The sequence below is a fragment of the Furipterus horrens genome, unplaced genomic scaffold (assembly GCF_987537825.1).
Source record: "Furipterus horrens unplaced genomic scaffold, mFurHor1.1.pri manual_scaffold_6, whole genome shotgun sequence".
Lineage (NCBI taxonomy): Eukaryota > Metazoa > Chordata > Mammalia > Chiroptera > Furipteridae > Furipterus > Furipterus horrens.
This window is the reverse complement of record NW_028327176.1, coordinates 160,924,757-160,946,911: the sequence shown is the minus strand read 5'-3', so window position 1 is coordinate 160,946,911 and position 22,155 is coordinate 160,924,757. Positions and strand designations below refer to the sequence as shown.

Genomic DNA, 22,155 nt, shown 5'->3' with positions numbered 1-22,155 from the left:
TTCTATGACTTTTAAAACAAAGTAATAAAATGCAAAATCCATTCATGATTTGGCCCTATGTAACTTTAAACCTTATTTCTTTTGTTTTTTCTGATGCTCCAGACACATCTTCTTTCAGATTCTCTAACACACCACGCTCATTCCTCCCCGTGCCCCTGAGTTCCTTCTTCCCTGAGTAAATTTTCCCCAGAGTTTCCATGTTGCCTCTTCTTATTACCATGACTTAACTTAAATACTACTTCTTCAGAAGGGTCTTTCTTGATCATCCAAACAGGTTTCTGGTACCCCAGTTTCACCTCGCTCCATTGTATTTCCTTTACAGTTCTTATCATTATCTGGTATCTTCCTTACACTTATTACTTACTCATTGTCTCTCCTTATCTGAATGTATGCACCCTAAGAGTTGAGGCCTTATTCATCGTGTTCAAACTGTTAACTCCAGCACCAAAATTAGTGCCTAACATAGGGTAAGTCCTAATCAAATACTTGAAAGTATAAGATGTTTTAGAAAACATATATAACAGAAAAATACCTGACTCCAATAACAATTTCAGGCGGTATAATAAGGATTCATTTCTTAGAGAGTTAAAAATATAGACTCCCATAACTAATTACACTTCCCTTTTTTGACAATTTTGATTATGTAGCCAGCACTGAATAACATCTTTTTGTTTGTTTTATTCCTCCATAATTGAATATAAGAGTTAAGTGATTTAAGGGCCACGAATGTCTGATCGAACCTGACATAACTTCACTTTCAGCATGCTTAATGAGTGTCAGCTTAGTGTCAGAGTACCAGAGTCACAGACCAATGCTTTTTATCAGCTATTTTTTAATAAAATAATATGACAGACAGAGTTAGAGGTCTGCCCATGTTCCCTCAGATCTCTACATCATTTCTGTGAACATCAGTTGCTAGTGTGCTTTCAGTTCCAATATCACCACTTCATCTTGTCCATGAGAGAACTACCTCAGGCTGCTGGCTCTCACCTTGCCTCAGCTGACAGAGAGCCTGGGGACTTATGCCCTCCTGGTGCTGGCCTTAAGCACTGACTGTAGGGTGCAGGAGTATAAGCAATGTAGCTCCCTCGGTCCTGGTAAGAATAACTCTAGGATGTGTGATACACTTTCTCTAAAGCTTCCTCAGTAGAACTACACTCAACATTACATCCTTGTTTGGCCTCTTTCCTTTTCTAGGCTCACTTCTTCACTTTTCTACCAATTTCTCCTAAGAATATTTTCTAATAAATTGCTTTCAGGTTAATTTTTTAAAATCTGAATGGCATCGTACATTTAAATAGAATATTAGAAGTTAATGTCAGAAAAGAAATACTTTCAAAGTCCTAAGGGATTACTTCCATAATATAATTCTATACTCATGCCAGCTATTAATTGTGAGTGAAAAGTGTCAAGAAAATGTTTCTCATGCACCTTTTCCCAGGAAGCTCTTAGGTGTGAACTTCATTAAAACAAGAGAACAAAGCAAGAAGGAATATATGATATTCTAGAAACAGGATCCAACTAAAGAGAGGAGGCAAAGGGGGTCTCCAGGAGATGATAGTGACAAAAATTGGCTCGGAAGCCAAGTTACAGAACAGCCAGGCCAGTAAATGGCTAGTTGGAATGGGCAAGCAAAGAACCTCTGAGAAGACTGCATTGAGAAGATATCCAAAATATGCAGGCATATTTTAAGGAAATTTATATTTCTGAGGGAGTACTTGGGGGTAAAGTGGTAAACAAATGAGAAAAATTAATAACAGAAAAGACAATTACTGACTAAAGGAAACAAAAATCACACAAGAAAGTTAAAATATTCATTATGCAGTTGTGAATAGCACTTCATAGTCACAATACCATAACGACTGAATACTTATCTAACCAAAATTATGATACAACTAAACTGGTAGAATGGAGGGACTAAAAGTGTACATATATGATGGCGTAAATGAGCCAAACCCTCACTAATTATAGTGGAAAACGGATAGATAATATTTAAAATTAAAATCAAGAAGCAGCAACATAAACATGTTCTTTAAATGTACAAAGACAAAAATTTTTTAAAATAGCTAAAAGAGTTGAAAGTAGCTCTAAAGATCAGAAAATTAACTATAGAGGCAAGAAAAAAGACTAGTGTTTTTGTACATATGTAACTGGCAAAAAGAAAAATTCAAAAGAAGAAAACAACTTTGAGCAATTTCTCTCTCTTCTAGCACTTGAGCATTTAATGTTATTTATATCCACTAAAAGACTAGAATATTTTCTATTATAGCTGATTAATTTAAATAAGGAATCCTACAGTGCACTAATCAATATGTAAAGGCTTTGAATAAAGTGATTTGAAAAATAAACTATTTCCAAATACCAATATAATAATATCCAACATTCATCCAGCGTTTATTATGTTTCTGTAATGCAGATATTATTTATTAATTATCACAGCTTCTCTTTGAGTCAAGTACTACAATTGTCCCATATTATAGAGAAGGGAATTAACTGCATTTTAGAAAATGTTAGTCTTTGCTCAGAAATCTCACACCCAAAAAGAAACAGTGGTGAGATTTCTGTTCTCTCTGCTGGGAATTTTTGTTCTCTGGAAATCCACACGGCTCACTGTCTCACCTCCTTCAGGTCTGTGAACAAATATGACCATCTTAGAAGAATTTTCCTGACCAACCTATGTGAAATGGAAACCAATTTTCTTCCTCCCAACATGCACACACACACACACACACGCACACACACACACACACACAGCAACAGCAGCAGCAGCACTTTCTGACTCACGGGTGTTTTCTTTTATCCACAGCACTTCTTAATCTAACACACAACATCATTCATTCATTTAGTGTTTATTATCTATCTCATCAATTAGATGTAAACTCCATAAGAACAAGAATTTTGCCTCTTATCTGTGTTTTCATCAGTGCTCCTAATAGAGTCAAAGATTGTTGAGTTTGCTTGAAAATCCATGAATCTAGAATCTGAGCTCTTTTCCACATGATATCATCAATTCTAGCTACTCATTGTAAAATGTTGTAGAGATTATCAAGTTTTGTCAAAAAATTTTCAGTGTATCATAAAAGACAATATAGATAAAAACACCTTTATGGAAAACCAGGCCTTAAAACTAGTTCATAAAGACTGTGTGAAAGAATGCCTTATAGCCCTGTCTTAAAAGTTAACTTACTTTTGCTCTCACCAGGGTTATCCTTCAAAGTATTGACTTTTTCTAATAACCAGCTATTACTGAATGCTTTGTTGTGGAAAGTGGGTGCCATAAGTAGAGAACAATTCCACTGTTGAGGGGAAGTTTTCGTAGGTAACTAAATGGAAAAGCATGTGTTCCCCAAAGTCTTCCCAGGAGAAAGCACCTGAATTCACACAGTCATTCAAGAAGTGGATATGAATTGACTTGAGTGACTTAAAATGTGTCCCTGTGGATCCTGAATTGTGCATTTGTTTAGCTCCCACTTAATGACAAGAGAATCATTACGTTTTTCCTATTCCTTCTGTGTACAAACTGTAACTCAGGATTGATGCAAGATTAACGAGGTAATAATTCAGCTTTCAAATCAATTCATAATTGCCTGAACTTAGCATTCTGGAAGGGAATGTAAGTGTTGAAGACAGGGACCTACTCATTCTGTTGGTTAGACGGAAAGATAAAAAAGCTGTAAAGAGCTAATGGTCCATGCAATACCCTCAGTAGATTACCTTTTCATACCCGAACATACTGAGCACTTTCTGATAAGAGTCAATTAAGGGCTGGTAATGTACAAGTCTGGATCTTATCCAGTATTTACTATGTATTTAATAGATACAATTACTGAGTTTAATTACAAATAAAGCCACTGAAAGCAAATTTCATTTTTCTAAGGTGTTTTGTTTTGTTTTTTTGTTGAAAGTACATATTCCTGGTTATTTTCTTTTTTTAATTAGTCTTTAAGTTCATTGAATTTAGGATAAAACCAACTAACTCTGCAGGGTCTTCTAATTCTTTGGACATTTCAGATTTAAAACAAGAATATACAGAGAACAGACTGATGGTTGTCAGAGGGGAGGGGTCTAAGGGGTTGGGTGAAAACAGTGAAGAACTACAAACTGGTCATGGAAATGTAAGGTACAACACAGGGAATAGAGTCAATAATAATGTAATGACTACGTATGGTGTGAGCTGGGTACCTGAAAGGTTGAAGGGACAATTTGTAAAGTATGTGATTGTCTAACCACTATACATACACCTAAAATTAATACAAAATAATTTTGAATGTAAATTGTAATTGAAAAATTAAATTTAAAGAAACAATAACGGGCTTTATTTGGAACAAGAAAATTTCTCCTGATAAGCTGTTATATTAGTAGGTAGTTTCCTTACTTTCCTTTTTATCCTTTTTATTCTTTGTTGTTTTTTAACTATTCTTTATCTTCAAAATACAAACAAGAACTGACTAGGGTTTTTTTTTTATCATCAACCTATTATTATTACTATTATTTTCTAACATTACTCAGAGTTCTGAGTACAAGACAGAGTGGGTCATATGGTGAAGTAACTATGTTTATATAAAATGTGAAAGATCTTCAGTGAATAAACCAATGGGGTGATTTGGTTTGTAAAAACTTTATTTACTTACACCATTGTCATATAAAGTAAAGGCAGAGATTTACAACTAATTTTGAAATTGATTAATTCCTAAACCATTCTATTTGTCTGTTCACATTAATCGAATAAGTGATTATGAGTGAACTATGCATGTTTTACTAGAAAATCTCAGTTTGGGACTACATCTTATTTACAATTAAGAAGAATAGATTACTTTCATTTTAAACATTCAGAAAAATATCACAAGCAGTTTGATATTAAAAATCAAGTATAAGTAATAAAATTATTTCTAATGGCAAGCCAACAAGGAAAAAATGTACCTGCTAAACTTAATTTGTATATATATATATATATATTTTTTTAATTTTATCAAATATTACATTTATTAGGTACCTACAAGTACAAACACTGAAATCTGCTGTAGGGGATTATAAAGATGTGCAGGAGAAGAGCCTTGCCCTGAAAGAGCTTACAATCTATGCCAGTGATTTTCAACACTGGTGTGCCACAAGAGTTTTTAAAACATGCAATACCTGACTATTCAGTCAGGGACACTGACCTCTCTTCCCTTACATTGTCAAATTAAAAAAAAATGATGACAGCCAATACAAAACAATATCCATACAGTGTAAATGAATCAAAATTCTACCTATTTTCTGTAAGATTGGCAAAAAAAATGTATTTTTGTTGTGCCACAAAATTCTAGTAATTAGTTTATGTGTGCCATGAGATGAAGAAGGTTGAAAATCACTGATCTAGGCCATGAGTCACAACTAGTAAATTGTAGTAATATCACGCTAGGTGATGACATCAAGCATTCTTGCAAATGTTCACATCCTGTAAAATCTCCTCTTGTCAAATATGGAAGAAATCCTTTCAACAAAAAAGCCAAACAGTGGGAAAAAGATCTTTTATAGAATGACATGGTGAATTTGGCTTTGTTTATAAGCATCTTTCTGTAGCTGTTGCTTGTTCTTGTAACGTTCTCAGCATCATTTCCTAACATCATCTGCTAGATTTCCATTAACTTATTCCATTAGACAGCCATTTTTTTCTTCAAATCTTCATTGAGAACCTATTTGGTATCAGCAGACTTTGAGCAATGCTGGAGGTTAAGAGATGCATGTGACATAACCCTACCCCTAAGGAGCTCACAACTTCAAAAGGAAAACTGGAGTAAACCAACAGTTAGAACCCAGTATACATGGTGGGGCAAAAGTAGGTTTACAGTTGTTCATATGGAAAGTAATACACTAATTAATAAATAATAATACAACAACAAACTGTTTCTCATACTTACAAGAATAAATCTACTTTTGCCAACCTTGTATGATGAATAACAGAAGAATTCTCAAAGCCGCCAAAACTTATATTTGAACTAGTATGGGGGGGCAGGGGAATGGGGCTGGGATACAGTGTGCTTAGGGAAAACTGGAGAGAATTGGAAATGCTTGAGCTACATTTTGAATAATAAACTGAAGGTAAAAAAGTATATTCTTGAATGGGGAATGGTTTATGCAGAGGCATAAATATTTGAAATAGTATAAAAGAACCTGGAAATCACAAATAATTAACAATAGTTAATACTTTTGAGTACCTATTTATGTACCAAACATACAAATAATCATTCATTTAATGATATTGTGAAGTAAATGTTTCCATTCTCATATTTTTATAGAAAACAAAAGTTCAAAAGGGCTACATAACTTGGGCAATTCACAAATAATTTGGACTTGAACTCAAGTAGTACGGTTTCACAACTTTTGCTCTTAACTGATCAACAATACAATGGATTTTCTTAAGGTTAATAAAAATAAAGTGACTAAAGAAAAGGATATAAACATGATGAAATAATGATATAATATTCTGCTGATGAGCATGGACTTGTTCCTAATACACAAGTAGCCACTAACAAATTTTAAGGTGGGGGATTATATATGTTGAAGGAAAATTACTATACTATTCCAGGTGAGAGCAAATAAGACCCAAGGGTAACAATGGAGATGAAAAATGAGAAATACCTAATATCAGGAGAGCTTCAACAGGTAAGATCAAAAAGACTTCATAATTGATTAGGTGTGAATAGTGAGAGAGACAGCTGAGATACCTCCCTGGGTTATGGCCTGCGCAATAAGTTGGTGGTACTCTAGAACTCAGAAGAAAAGTCTAGAGAAAAATATGTATTGAATATTAAGAGATGTATAGCTATGAAAATAACTCATCATATAAAAGCATGGCAATTTAATAAATAGGAGAGATGGTGGGATGATAGAAGTAAAATCTGTAGAAATAGAAAATTTATGGGGCTGAAAAATAACTAATTATTTTAAGATAAAAGGTAGCAACCCAGAAAGGCTGGAGCAAACAGGAAAAAGAAAGTAATGGGTATAATAACCATGGGATACGAGAAACTTTTACTACGAAAAGTCCATTGTCAAATGCTGCCCAGACAAGAAGAGATGCAAGTACAAGTGCATGTACCATGTTTGCTAATTAAGATCCTAGTTGTTTCCTCAAAACCTTCCTTTGGAGAGTCTGGGAAGAAGGAGATTATAATAGGTTGAAGACAGAAAGGGACTTAAAGAAATGAAACGATGAGTGTAAATTATTCTTTTAAGAAACTTGACTGCCAAGGGTAGGAGAGAGACAAGATAAAAGTAAAATGAGGGCAGAGGTTGAAGGGGAAGAGAACAATGTTAATATGAGGGGAAAAATTGAGGTTACAGGAGAGAATGAAAAGTGAATAAGCAAAAACCTTGAGTGAAATGATCAAGGGAAATTGACCTGTAGCAATCTATATCAGTCACAGTAAAAGCCAGTTTTACTCAAGTAATAAATCATATTGTTGGTTTATTCTAGAGAGAAAAGCTCCAGAAACAATTACAGAATCCTTCTTAGTATCCTTAGAAGCAATTCAAAATAAGCATGGCTATAAGAAAGAGTTAAGAGATGAGTTAGAGATTTTCATAGCTTATTCAATAAATGGTGTTGGGAAAATTGGACAGATACACGCAGAAAAATGAAACTAGATCACCTTCTTATACCACACACAAGTATTCAAAATAGGTCAAAGACTGAAATATTAGACCCAAACCCATAAAAATCCTTTTTTTTTAAACCAAGATCTGGACAGTTTTATTAAAGAAAAATTTTGCATGATTTACTTTTCACCAGTCTGTTCTGGCATGCTTCTAATGATATCAGAATCACCTGGATCAATGATAGCCAGTGTGCATACTCTGTAGTATTTTCCACACGCTGTGCCCAACTCAATATTATTGCCACGGTAGTGATGGACACCAGTCTTGGCCAACATGACATAGTACTCAATTTCAGATTTCCTCAAGGTTGGACAGTTGTTGGCAAGGATGACCAGTTTGGCTTTGCCTTGCCTGATCATCTTCTGCGTCTGCTTGTACCCCAGCACGTACTTCCCACTTTTCATAACAAGTTGGAGCCTAGAGTTGATCGACTCCAGCGACTTTTTCGTCTTCTTTGCGGCCACCATCTTCCTGCCTTAGATGCAGGACGGACCCCTACCAAGCGCAGCAGCCAAGATGGCCGGGGAGTCAGAAAGGAAGAAGTTCCCACAATGCAAAGCTCTTCATGGCCCAGTTTGGATTCCCCATAAAAATCCTTGAAGGAAACATAGGCAGGAAAATCTTGGACATTGCTTGCAGAATTTTTTTATCAGACTTATCTCCCCAGGGAAGGGAAACAAGAAAAAATAAACAAATGGGACTACATCAAACTAAAATGCTTTTGCACAGCAAATAAAAAAATCATCAACAAAATGATCCACAGCATGGGAGAACATATTCACCAATACATCTGATAAGGGGTTAATATCCAACATTTATAAAGTACTTACAAAACTCAACATCATAAGAACAAACAACACAATAAAAAAATGGGCAAAGGAACCGAATAGACACTTCTCCAAAGAGGACATACAGATGGCCAATAGACATATGAAAACATTCTCAACATCACTAATCGTCAGAGAAGTGCAAATTAAAATTAAAATGAGATATTATCTCATACCTGTCAGAATGGCTATTGTAAATAAATCAACAAACACACGTGCTGGTGAGGATGTGGAGAAAGGCAAACCCTTTTGCACTCTTGGTAAGAATGTGGATTGATGCAGCCACTGTAAAAAGCAGTATGGAGATACGTCTAAAAATTAAAAATGGATCTGCCTTTTGACCCAGCAATCCCACTTCTGGGAATATATCCAAAGGAACCCAAAACAATAATTTGAAAGAACATAAGCATCCCTCTGTTCATTTCAGCATTGTTTACAATCACCAAGATATGGAAGCAGCCCAAGTATCCATCAATAGACAAGTGGATAAAGCAACTATGGAACATTTACACAGTGGAATTCTACTTGGTGAGAAAAAAGAAAATTCTACCTTTGCAACAGTATGGATGGGCCTGGAAAACATTATGCTAAGTGAAATATAGGAAGGCTCCTACTGTATGATTTCGCTCATATGTGGAATCTAATGAACAAACTGAACTAACATACAAAACAGAGACAGACTCATAGATGGAGAGCAGATGACAGTTAGTAGGGGGAAGTTAGGGGGTGGAGGGATTGATTAAAAAGGAAAAAGGACTCACAGACATGGACAACAGTGTGGTGATTGCTGGGGGTGAGGGGTTATAAGGGGCTAAATGATAATGGAAATAATACAATAAAGATTAAATCAAAAGAATAAATAGACAGTGTATAATAAAATTTTTCGTGCTGAAATAAATGCCATTCTAGAGTTGTCTTTCCATCAGGACACTCTCAGAATCAACTAAATTAAAGACCTTTTATCCTGATATAGTATCAGATATAGCTTTTTATTAACATTTAATGACTTTCTTCAATCTCTTGCAATATTTATTGCTTTGAGAAAAATTCAAGCATCAGGGTTAAATTACCAAAATTTCCAAGAGACTGATTTCATAAATGATACAACAGACATGTATTAGTCAATACACATGCATTCCTCACATGAAAAGAAGCTGTGTTTGACCTACTGACAATTTTAATAAATATTTTTTTTGACTAAAAAGTTCCTAAGCATACTTGGTATTTTCTAGGACAGTTCATTTAACTCAATTTAAAAGAACAGAGAAAAATGTGAACATATTCATGGAGCACAGATGACCATAAAAATGCAATAAAGTCTCAACAAAAGCAAAGATAATTAAGCAGAGTATTGCTGTATGAAAGTTTAATTATTAAAGGTTGATATAATGCTTTTACTAATTGTTCTATATAACTAACTAATTTTTAGGAGGTTAACTTGGATTCAGCTGGCACAATTTTTAAATTTCAGGAGCAAATATTGTCCCTTCCATCATATGAGAACACAGCAAAAAGATGGCCACTAGGAAGCAGGCCCTAACCAGATATCTAATCTTCTGGAGCCTTGAACTTGGACTTCCTGGCATCCAAAATTGTGAGGAATAAATTTCTATCATTTATAAGCCATCTAGTCTATGGTATTTTGTAAAAACAGCCCAAGCAGACTAAGACAGCTCCGTTAGAGTAGAGACTTAGTTTTGTTTATTACTCTATCTCTGGCTCCCACAATAGTATTTGGTATGTGGAAGACAATCAATAAATATCTGTGAATGAATGAATTTAAAAATCCAGAGATGAAGGGTGATTTATTTGATCTTGAAACAGGAGTGTGGATCAGTGAAATCCACTCTTTAAGTTACCCGTGATGTCCTGCCTGTTTATTTACAGTATAAAGCTCATAATACTGGAACCAATTATAATCTCACTAGTTCCTGTATATTTAAAGCAGACTGTAGCAATCTGAAAAACGCTAACTGACAGATTCTGAAACTATTTTACAGATTCCTCACGCTTTCAACAAGAGAAGCAAAAGAAAAACAAGACAAGAAAACCAGTAACAAGAGAACGCAAACACACACAAACACACACACACACACATACAGAATAAAAACTCAGGCTGGAGAAGGCAATATCTGTCTCCAAAGGATTATCATATGTGCTATGATATTTTGATATTTATAGCTCAAAGAAGGAAAAAGGTATGTACAAATGTAATGACAAACTGTCTCTTCTCATTTAAGTATACCTTTCATGGTAACTATATGATTTGACTTATAACATAGCTTTATTGATATGGCAGAATACCTAGGCTTTGGTGAATTAGCATCATTTCCTTAGCTGAGATTTAAAAAGTCAAGGTTAACAGGAGAGGAAGATGAGGCATGCATTTATTAGATGGGGACAAGTTCTGACCTTCAGCACACTGCACGGGAGCCCTTAGGACAAAGCATAGTCACAGGTGTTCTTCTAGGCCCAGAAGGAACATCAGGCAATGAAGGCTCCAAGAAATGTATCAGCTCTGCTCTAAGCATTGCCCATAGGCTGTCAGAGCCTGAGCACAAATCAGCTTTTCTGTCATTAATGCTATAGCTATGAACAGTCTTCTCAGGGTGAGATCATTTGATCACAACTTAACTAATGATACACTGGAAAGTCCAAGAAGAGAAGTTAGGAGACTTTTTCAACATTCTGCACCTTAATTTTCTAGTTTGCTAGTGCAAGTGGAGTGTTCATAGATGTTGTCTGTATAAATAAGGTACAAAACAAAACTTCTCTAAAAACTAAAAGTGAGGGATTTAAGCAAATTTGAAGTTCCGACCATGGTATTAATTGTTACAGTTACCTGTAAACCTAACTAGGACAAATATTAATCACTGCAGACAGCCTCCAAACTATAATAATTCAGTTAGAAAATAAAATAATATTCAATTTTAATATATACTTCCACCCAGAAGCTCTTTCAACATAAATGTTTCCTGCTCCATCTCCAAGAACTCTGACCGTATAGCTTTGTCCTTCATGATCCCTGTAGAGGCCAGCTGGTATTAAAGAAGAACTATTTTTAAAGCTTTTTATGAAGATGATGATGATGATTTGTATACCTACAGAAACTGACAGAACTAGTAACAGGCAAAGAAAGAGGTAGAGATAGCTATTCATTAAACAATTAGTCACTGGCCACCTGCTGTGTGTACTGCCCTGAATGGTCCCAGGGACTCAATGGTAAATAAAACTAAGTCTTTCCTCAACAAAGATTTTACAATAGTGTAAGAGGGAAAAGACAGATACAAGTTTGATAATAAAACATGCTACAAAAAGATAAGATATATACCACAAGGGAAAGGAAGCCAAAGAATCTGAAGGTTCAAAGAAGATGATATTGTATGCATTTGTGGAATCCAGTATGAAACTAATTTATGAGAAATGGATTGTAAGAATGGCTATTGTAGTCAGAAAGAGCCACAGAAGCAAAAGTAAGGACTAAGGAAGAATAAGTAGGAACAGAGAGAAGTACAGTTTTAAGATCTCAGGGTATATGCAGTAGAGCAACAGTGGATACAGTGGGAGGTCATATTGTAGAAGGCCATGGATGTTAAGAGGCTACATTTGAACTCAGGCAAAAGTCAGTATTAGAAAGATTCTAAACAAGGTAAAGGTATTACTGTACTTATTTATCATGAATGGTATCTAACAGCAATGAGGATGAACTGAGATGGGGGAGTGAGGAGACAGAATGACTCATTAGGATGCAATCACCGTAGTCCAATCGAGCCATAATAAGGATCTGAATAAAGTGATGATAATCAAAATGGTCAAGAGCAACACACCTGGATTTGCAAATGTTTGGCTACTGGCACACTGGAGAAGGGCACATCAATGACAATTCTGAGATAGTGAGTTTCAGTGAGACGAAAGTACTACACACCTTCTTAGGCTCTTTATATATGTTATTGACTCCTCAACACAACAAATGAAAAACAATCCTCCCATTTTGCATGCAAGGAAATTGAGGCTTAGAGAAGATGGACAACTCCCACTGTAGTAAGTATCAAAGCTAGGATCTGGATTAATTACATCATAACTTCTAGTAGGGCATGCATGGTTATACTAATACTAATAACAGAACCATAATTTTTTATTTCAAGGTTATTTCCAGACATACAGATTTATAATTGACATCAAATGCATGCATTTTTAATCTATTAACCTTATCTAATTTTCCTCACTTCTGTTATATACAGTTAATTGGAAATGTTATAGTACAAATAAGATTTTGATGCAAATCAATGTTCTTAACAAATTTTAAAAAATAAAAAGAGGGAAATTTAATTAGAAATATGTGATATAACAATACTCAAAATTGGGATAGGAGGACAGTCTAGGGAAAAAAAACGTAGAGGTTATGTTTACAGTATTCGCTCACTTAGCATGGGTATTACATTCTAGACCACCCTTCAAAGCAGGAACCTTACATTTATTCTACATTCTTAAACCTATGTAACTTTAACAACATACATATACAGTACCTCAAAATCCCGCAATATAGCAAAAAATCCGTGATAAATAAATATAATATTTTTAAAAATCCCGTGATACAGTGAGGCCAAAATAAGTGAACTGTGATTTAGAGAGGGACTACAGAAGTAAGGTTTCTACTTCGCTGGGGGGGTCTAGAAGGTAATACCCACAATAAGTAAGGGAATACTGTACTGAAATATGCTGGTGTTTTCTACATAAATTAAAACAATGAAATGAATCACCTATTAGGTTACTTGACATTTTCTAGATATCTCTGCTAATATGACAGAATTTGAGATAGAAAATAACATGTTTTAATGTTACCTATGGATAGCATTTCAAAGAAATTGTTTTACTTTCAGGTTATTTCTATAAAGAAATTATGAAATCTGCCTTTATTTTCTGACTTTATTTTAGCACTACCAAATGTCTTCCAATAGTGTATCACCAGGGTTATAAGCTAATGAGATGTCACATTATGGCATATAATAAATTTTAACTTGAAATGTATTTTACATAACTGCCATTTATAGATTTATTTGATTTTGAGAAACATACAATAGAATATCAGACCCTGAACAGAAACTCAGAATACTGCCCACGACCACTAAGAAATGCTGCTGAAATAAAATGGACTTCCTCTTATTTGTTTCTGGCTTCAGTTTACATTTATTTTCCTTCTTCTGGTTATGACTTATTAGAAGTATTTACTAAAAGAAGACGCAGATTTAGACGCTTTGATGGTGACTGTGAACTGAGCATTTATACAAAAACCATTATCAGTCCCAAGATCTATCCTAAGTACTTTAATAGGCACAGGGGTTGACATACAGTGGAAAGAACACAGATTTGGGAGTTGGTCAGGATGCCTCCACCCAGCCTCTCTAATCCTCCATTCCCAACTAGATATATGTGAAGAATACCTGCTTGGCAGTGCTAGGTGAGGAATAGAGACTTTGGGAAGGCACCTGGCAATGCACCTGGAACAGTGAGGATCACTCTAAAATACTAATATTGTTTCCATTAGCTTCCTCAAGGAGGCAGACACCAAATTAGATTTAATTAGAGACAAAGAAATATTGTATTAAGAAGAGAAGTACAAAAGAGAAAGGAGAGAGAGAGAGAGAGACAGGAGAGAAAGATCACGTTTCATATATAGAAATCTCTGGGGTTATCATTAGAAATTATTAGGTATACTACTATATAAAAATTTTGAAACTCATTGGTTCCATTTGTTCTCAAGCAAATTCATGCTATCAGCCTTATGTTTACCTTTTTTAGAAGCTATATATGTGTGTCTGTTTGTGTGTGTGTGTGTGTCTGGATACCTCTGAGCATATTTTTCATTTTTTGAGAAATATGTTCAAGGAAGATGGTGCATCATTTTAACCACATGGATCTTTCTCTAGCTTCTGCATAAGGGCATGAAAATGTTCTGCTGATGTCTGGTGAGATACTGAGAACTAGACACCATGTCCTCCTAGGGTGTTCAGTGCAGCACTAAAGATAAATCAGTTCACTAACTAAATAGAAGGGGTCATTTTGGCCAGTAAATTCTTCTCCAAAGCTGACAGGCAAATATATGGCTAATTACTGTTCTCATAGCATGATGAATGTGAGAGTGCTGCAGATGATACAGAGGGCAGACGACAAAACCAATGGTGAGCCAGTTGCTAAAATATTTCTTCTCAACATGTTCTTAAAAATGCTGCTCAACAAGATTTGGGGAAAACTGTCAAGTCTCAAATTGAGTTGTCTCTTTGAAAACGAGTTCTTGCAACTTAAGAGTCCCAGGAAATTTTTGCTGTTGTGTCTTTGAACTCAGTGTGTCCATTGGAGTATTTCTGTCATGACCAGCCCCATTGAAGCATCCAACACATCACATACATTTTAAGTTATAATGTGTTTTCCAGTGTGTATATCTATACAGAGAACATACTGATCACATGGAATTTGTTATTTCTGTTCACAGTGACCGTGAATTCTTACAGAGATTCAAAAGAATAACTTCGGCCTGTGATTTACTTTCTTACATCACTCAACAATAATGAGCTCTTACTAAACTGTGACATCGTGTCCTGTGAGGTGCTTCTTCATTTAAAACAGTAAATTAACCTTCTAGTAACTAAAAGTAATCATAATTTATATATATGCACACACATATATATAATCATACAACATATATATGTTTATGCTCATAAAGAGATATCAATAAAATCTTATCCTTTGGGTAAGGATATCTTTTTAAAAATGAGTTTGCCTATCTGAGCTTTTGGGATCCTCAGAGCCTTGACCTCGACTAAAGCTCCTGGTACAACACCCGCCATTTTCCTGAATTTCCTGATACTGACTTCAGCTGCCTCTACAACCTTCCGTCTTCAATAGTGTGTAGAACTCACTTTCTGCTCACTATTTTCTGATACTGGCCCAATAAGGTCTGATTTTGATCCACACAGTCTTACTTGAAGTCCATTAGCCTAGGATCTGGAGTTCTAATGCCAAGAGAGAAGAATCTGTATGGCTCTAAACACAATATTATATGCTTTAATGAGATCTAGCCTGCATTCCTCTATAAATCCATGTTGTCCTCTCCCTGAAATGTACACATATACTTGGGCAAATTATGCTGCCCCTTAAAACTCCTGGCCTTAATAGCCTCATCTGTAAAACAGGTTTAGAAGTAAAAAGATAATCCTAGAAAGAACATTTTAGTCCATACTACATGCAATACATTTAAATCCCTTTCTTCCCATGAGCAGATACTTTTCCTTGATCAGTTTAATATCTCCTTAATACACTCTTGACAGAAGAAACAACACATCCACACTATCTTTCTAAATCATCAGTTAAATCTGATTGTCTGTTTAGCATGTTAGCCTTATCAGGCCAATAATCTGTGTAGTTCTCACTCTTCAACTAAGATTGTACTAGCATATGAAACAGCTGTCTACATTTTGGAGACATTAAATGGAATTATGAAAGGAGAAGCTTTGGTCTTTTGGCACATAGTGTATCTGATGAATACAACTGATAGCTAGATCTCTGTTCACTATATGTGGACTTTTTTCCTTAAAAAAAAAGTTAGTTAAACAACTCCCTATTAAGCATGTTGAAACTTCAGAAAAGTTATATTGAATAAGTGTGTGTTTTGTCCTGTGTTAAATATCAAAAGGATTCCATTGTAACCATTAAAAAGTCAGACAATTCCAAAATTATTTAAAGTGTCTAGACCAGAGAAAAATATTTTTTAAACCCACAAATTATTTTTAAGGTAAGCATAAATGTAATATCAAAACCTGATAATTGTGATACAAATATTAATATATAAATCAATCTCATATGTAAAATTAGAGAATACAGAGGCAGATTTTTTTTAAATATATCAAATAGAGTACAGTAATGTACCAAGAGACACTTTTAGACACTTCAAGAGAAATAGCAGCTCCTGCTCACTGTTGGAGAGAATGTAAAGTGGTAGAGCCACTCTAGTATGGAGATGCTTCATGAAATTAAAAATAGAACTACCATATGGCCCAGCAGCCCCACTTCTGGGTATATATCCAAAAGAACTGAAAAAATGTCTTTTAATGTAAAATTTTATCATGTCTTATAAGGTACATCCATATTGATTTGACAGTGTGCTCTGCTTTAATGTGAAATTTTCTCTGGGTTGTCTTTCTTACAACTGGAAAAATAAATTTTTGAAATTTCCATGGCCTATTGAATAAATATAACTTAAAAAAATAATCACATGTTTACACTTTACTACCATTTATGAAATATCTGCAGAACTGTATAATTTTAAAATTCTATAATTATAACTTTACATGCTCATAGCTTCTTAGGATCCATTATAGCCTATAAGTAAATAATATATACATTGAAAAATTATTGGTTACATTGCCCAACAATTATCACATATAAAACAAATAAATAAATCTCTAAATTACAGGGCTGTTTTATATTAAATATGGGTTAGGAGGTCCTACTGCTATAAAGATTCCTTTTTTAAAATTTTTATTGTATTTTTCTTCCATTACAATTTAGTCCCCCTGATACCGCCCTCCCCCCAGCAATCACCGCACTGTTGTCCACGTCCATGAGTCTTTTTTCCTTTTTGCTCGATACCTCCACCCCCTCACCTCCCCCACCATAGTTATCAACCTGCTCCCTCTCTATGAGTCTGTCTCTGTTTTGCTTGTTAGTTCAGTTTGTTCATTAGATCCCACACATGAGTGAAATCATATGGTATTTGTCTTTCTCTAACTGGCTTATTTCATTTAGCATAATGTACACCGGGTCCATTAGAAATCAAGTAAGCTCTAAGTATTCTGTTAAACCCTGGCATTGTATTCAAAAACTGGGATAGGCATTTTACTGAACCGTGCTTCCAAAGCTGTCTTAGACTGCTAAAGCACCCATCATATGGCTCCATCAAAACATAAATAAAAGATTGAGAGTACCATACTTCAACTACAAAAAATAAAAATATTAGTAAGAAGATAAAGAATTAAACTGAGATATAATTATTGTGGTCAGGCAAAATAGGTGTTTCAATATACCTATCTGTCTCTTCCTCCTTCCATATTTTTTTTCAGAAATCACAAAGTTATTTATATTGCCATTGTAACAAAACTTACTCCATTAGAGGCGGAGGATACTGAAAAATATCAGCTATACTCAAACTTAAGTGTTGCTCAGTCATCCGGGGCTTACTATACTCAGGAGGTTCTGCAGAACTGTGGTGAAACCAGGAATCTGCCTGCTTAACAAGCACAGGGGTTTACAGATATAAGTAGTCAGCAAAATACCTGGTGAGAAACACTGCATTCCTCCAATCCAGTAACAATTTCTCTTTCAATGATCTGGGCTATGTTGTAATTTGTAATCCAGGCACCCTGAAGCAAGATTCTGTTTATTAGCATTTTTTTCCCAAAAAGCAACTGAAGTTTTTATAGATGTTATAATATGAAATAAATCTATTAAAAAATACTTACATGTCAATGCTACCTTCAATAATTTTTATGATATCAAATGATAATCTCAAATGTCATCTTATTAACTATCAATCACTAAGGCAGAAATGAGTGAAAACCAGATAATCCAAATTTTAGATTATATGTACTGTGAGATTAAAGGGGAAAATATAAATAAAATGTATTTTGTAGTTCAGGCTGTGCCTCCGTTTAACAAGAACATATTTTAGGAACACCCAAATATGGCGGCATAGTTAGACATGGCTCACCTCTTCACACAACATCAAGATTACAATGAAAAATATAGAACAACCATCACTCAGAACCATCAGAAATTAAGTGGAATGAAAGTCTGACAACTACAAAATCGAGTTGAATGTAAATCTGACAACTTCAGACTTAGAGAAATCACATCCATCTAGACTAGTGCAGACATGGAATGGGCTGGTCCCAAACCCACATGAGATGGATACAAATTTGGAAGGAATATCTCAGAGCAAGGAGTCCCAGCCCCACACCAGGCCCCCCAGCCCAGGATTTCAGTGCCAGGAAGGTAAGTCCCCACAACTTCTGGATGCAAAAATCAGTGGGAATTGAGTCAGTGGGAGAAACTGTTGGGAGTCCCAAGCAGTTCCTTTTAAAGAACCCACACACAGACTCACCTACTTAGACTCATTCCCTCTGAGCTCCAGCACTGGGGTAGCAACTTGAAAGGCACCAATGGTACACAGGGAGAAACTGAAGTGTCTGGCATGAAGGCAAGCAGAGGCCATTGTCCTTGTGCTAAACCCTCCCCCAATGGAGCATGCAAGCTGGTGCCATATCTGATCCTCCATCAACCGGGATAGTACTGTTTGATCCACCTTGGAGATCTCCAGAGACTCTTCCCCACCCAATTTACAGGCCCACCCAAGATGGCTTTTCCATAAGAATGGCTGGTCCTGGCTCATGTTTGACAACCTCCTAAATCTTACCAAACAAGCAATAGCTATCTTCAGTGAGCCCCAGGCCTGGCACTAGAAGCAGCCAACTTAGATTCAACAGCTTGGCTTCTCCTGGAATCACCAAGCCCAACACAAGTAGCAGCCATCTCAAGTTGCTTTACAGCTCAGGCAGAATGCCCTAGGCAAAACACAGGTGGGGATTGACCTTGGTCTGTACCACCCAGGAAACACCAGGGCCAATGCACCCAGTGGACAGCTACAGACCACATCAGAGCACCACCGCCCTGCCCCTGCACAGCTTATCTTCCACAGAGGGTGGAGGTTGGTGGTCAGTGGTCACAGTCAGTCCTTGTAGCTGACTGGACTGGGTAAATCCCTCACATTGATCTGCCAACAGCAACCAAGTCTCAACTATAAGAGAAGGGTGTACTCAGCCTCTACAAAGGGTGTACCCTGAGTACCAAGCTTGGGTCATAGGAGAGGCTGTGTCACTGGACCTTACAGGACACATACTACATTAGGCCACACTACCAAGACACAGAGTCATAGCAGCTCTACCTAATACATAGAAACAAACACGGGGAGGTTGCCAAAATGAGGAGACAAAGAAACATGGCCCAAATGAAAGGACATAACAACCTCCCCCCCAAAAGAACTAAATGAAATGGGGATAGCTAACCTACCAGATGCAGAGTTAAAAACACTGGTGATCAGGATGCTCAGAGCACGCACTAACTACAGCAAAAGCATAAGAAAAGCATAAGTGAAATAAAGAAAAATCACAGGGAACCAACAGTGATGGGAAGAAAGCCAGGATTCAAATCAATAATTTGGAAGAGAAGAAAGAAAGAAACTTTCAACTAGAACAGAATGAAGAAAAAAAATTCAAAATAATTAGTAGAGTATAAGAAGACTCTGGAACATCTCCAGAAGGACTGTCATATGAATCACAGAGATGCCAGAAGGAGAAGAAGAGCAAGAAATTGAAAACTTACTTTAAAAAAAAAATCATGAAAGAAAATTTCCCAAATGTGGTGAAGGAAATAGACATACCACAAAGAGTCCCACACAAGTTAGACCCTAAGAAGACCACACCAAGACATATCACAATTAAAATGCCAAAAGATAAAGATAAAGAGAGAATCTTAAAAGCAACAAGAGAAACGCAGAGCATTACCTACAAAAGAATTCTCATAAGACTATCAGCTGATTTCTCAAAAGAAACTTTGCAGGCCAGAAGGGACTGGTGAGAAGTATTCAAAGTGATGAAAATCAAGGACCTACAACCAAGATTACTCTATCTAGCAAAGCTATCATTTAGAATGGAAGGGCAGATAAAGTGCTTCTCAGACAAGGTAAAACTAAAGGAGTTCATCATCACCAAGCCTTTATTATATGAAATGTTAAAGGGACATATTTAAGAAAAAGAAGATCCAAACTATGAACATTAAAATGACAACAAATGCACAACTATCAACAACTGAATCTAAAATACAAAAGCAAAAAGAAACTAAGCAAACAACTATAACAGGAACAGAATCATAGATATGAAGACCATTTGGAGGGTTATCAGTGGGGAGGGGGAAGGGGAAGAATGGGGGAAAATGTACAGGGAATAAAAAGCATAATTGGTAGGTACAAAATAGACCGGGTGATGTTAAGAATAATATAGGAAAAGATGAAGCCAAAGAACTTATATGCATGGCCCATGGACATGAATTAAAGGGAAAGATTTCTGGAGGGAAGGGGGGTACTGGGTAAAGGGAAGCAAGGGGAAAATTTAGCACAACTGTAACAGCATCATCAATGAAATATACTTTTAGAAAAGAACATATTTTACATCCCTATAATATTGGGGTTACAGGATCACTAAGGTTTCAGAAAAATTGTGAGATTTCTAGTTAATTCTCAAACATTCAATTAGCTTTACATGTCTATTTCAAGGACTAAAATAAACAAGCCATATTAATTTGACAGCTCATTATGATTAGTGAAAGAATAAGAAATCAAGGATATAGGTAACATTTTAACCATTATTTCCAATTTTACATCGAAATAATAGGTCATTTGAAACTATAAAATTTTGAAATATATTGTGGAAGGATAAAATTCACTTAATTGTATAACTTCAAAATGATATTACCCTGATAATACCTAACATGCATTTATAGCCTGCAGGGTACAACTAATAAAGCCAAACTACGATTCTTAAAAATATAGCTATTATTTTAATCATTTCACCATAAGTTTAAGCAATACAATTAATTCTCTGGCATTTATGCAGGTTTTCTGCAGTGAATTCATGTGAACTCAGACATCATCAAGCAATATTTATATACCTGGTACACAAATAACCTCCTTAATTAAAAAAGAAACAACAACAACAGCACATCTGTCTCATTCTGTCACGTTCAGTCATGGCACATAAAGAACAATAAAGGGGGATGACAGTAAACAGGAGTAAGCCTGGCTGGTCTACAACAGTCTGACCAGAACGGGTGGCATGCATGGTGATCTGAGAAGTATGGAGACGCCTAAGCAGACAAAAATGAGTGCAAGACAACATTATTTTTCACGTATCACTCCTGGGTTAATTTGCAGTAGTCAAAGACCTCTTAAATAACATTCAGATGAAAATACACATTTAAATTTTTGCTATTTGAATTGATTTCCAGAATCAGTAGAAAATATGATGTTACCTTGGCAGTATTTTATACGTGCCACCCAGTTTCTAAATGTCAGACTTAAAAGATCCAAGAATAGTTTTCACTAAGTTTGCCTCAGTCATATGTACTGTGATAGAAGGGCAATAATATTTGTTCATAATATTTTAATTCATCAAAATTAGAAATGAGATGCTATTAGGAAAATTCATAAATGGTATTAAGTTGAAAACCTATGGCAATGGAGTGATTAATAAGGATTTCAGATAATGCAAATTTCACATAAGATAGTAAATTTGTTTCTGTAAAGGGATACATTTATACCATTTCCTACTATAATGTTCCATTTTATCACTTCCCAAACTTAACTCTACCTGATTGACTTTGATCTTAGACTAGGGACATTCTGGATAAAGTAGAGGTATGAAGGCTGCACCAGAGACATTAAAGAGAACATTTCTGTTTCAGAGACAAGTCTAGACTAGATGAAAACAGGGAGTCGGAGACGCTGAGGTCCTGTGCCAGTCAAGGAAAGGTCCAGAAAACGAAAGCTACTTTAGATCTGCCTCAGTGTTCATCATCCTTC

The 22,155-nt window shown here is 35.5% G+C and overlaps 1 protein-coding gene and 1 pseudogene across 1 annotated transcript in view; both read right to left on the bottom strand.

Moving 5' to 3' along the window:
- The window catches only part of NKAIN2 (sodium/potassium transporting ATPase interacting 2), a 946,372-nt gene that overhangs the window by 871,406 nt on the left and 52,811 nt on the right, over positions 1-22,155 (bottom strand). The gene's annotated exons all lie outside the window — the stretch shown is intronic.
- Positions 7,713-8,190, bottom strand: LOC150007711 (large ribosomal subunit protein eL30 pseudogene; annotated as a pseudogene).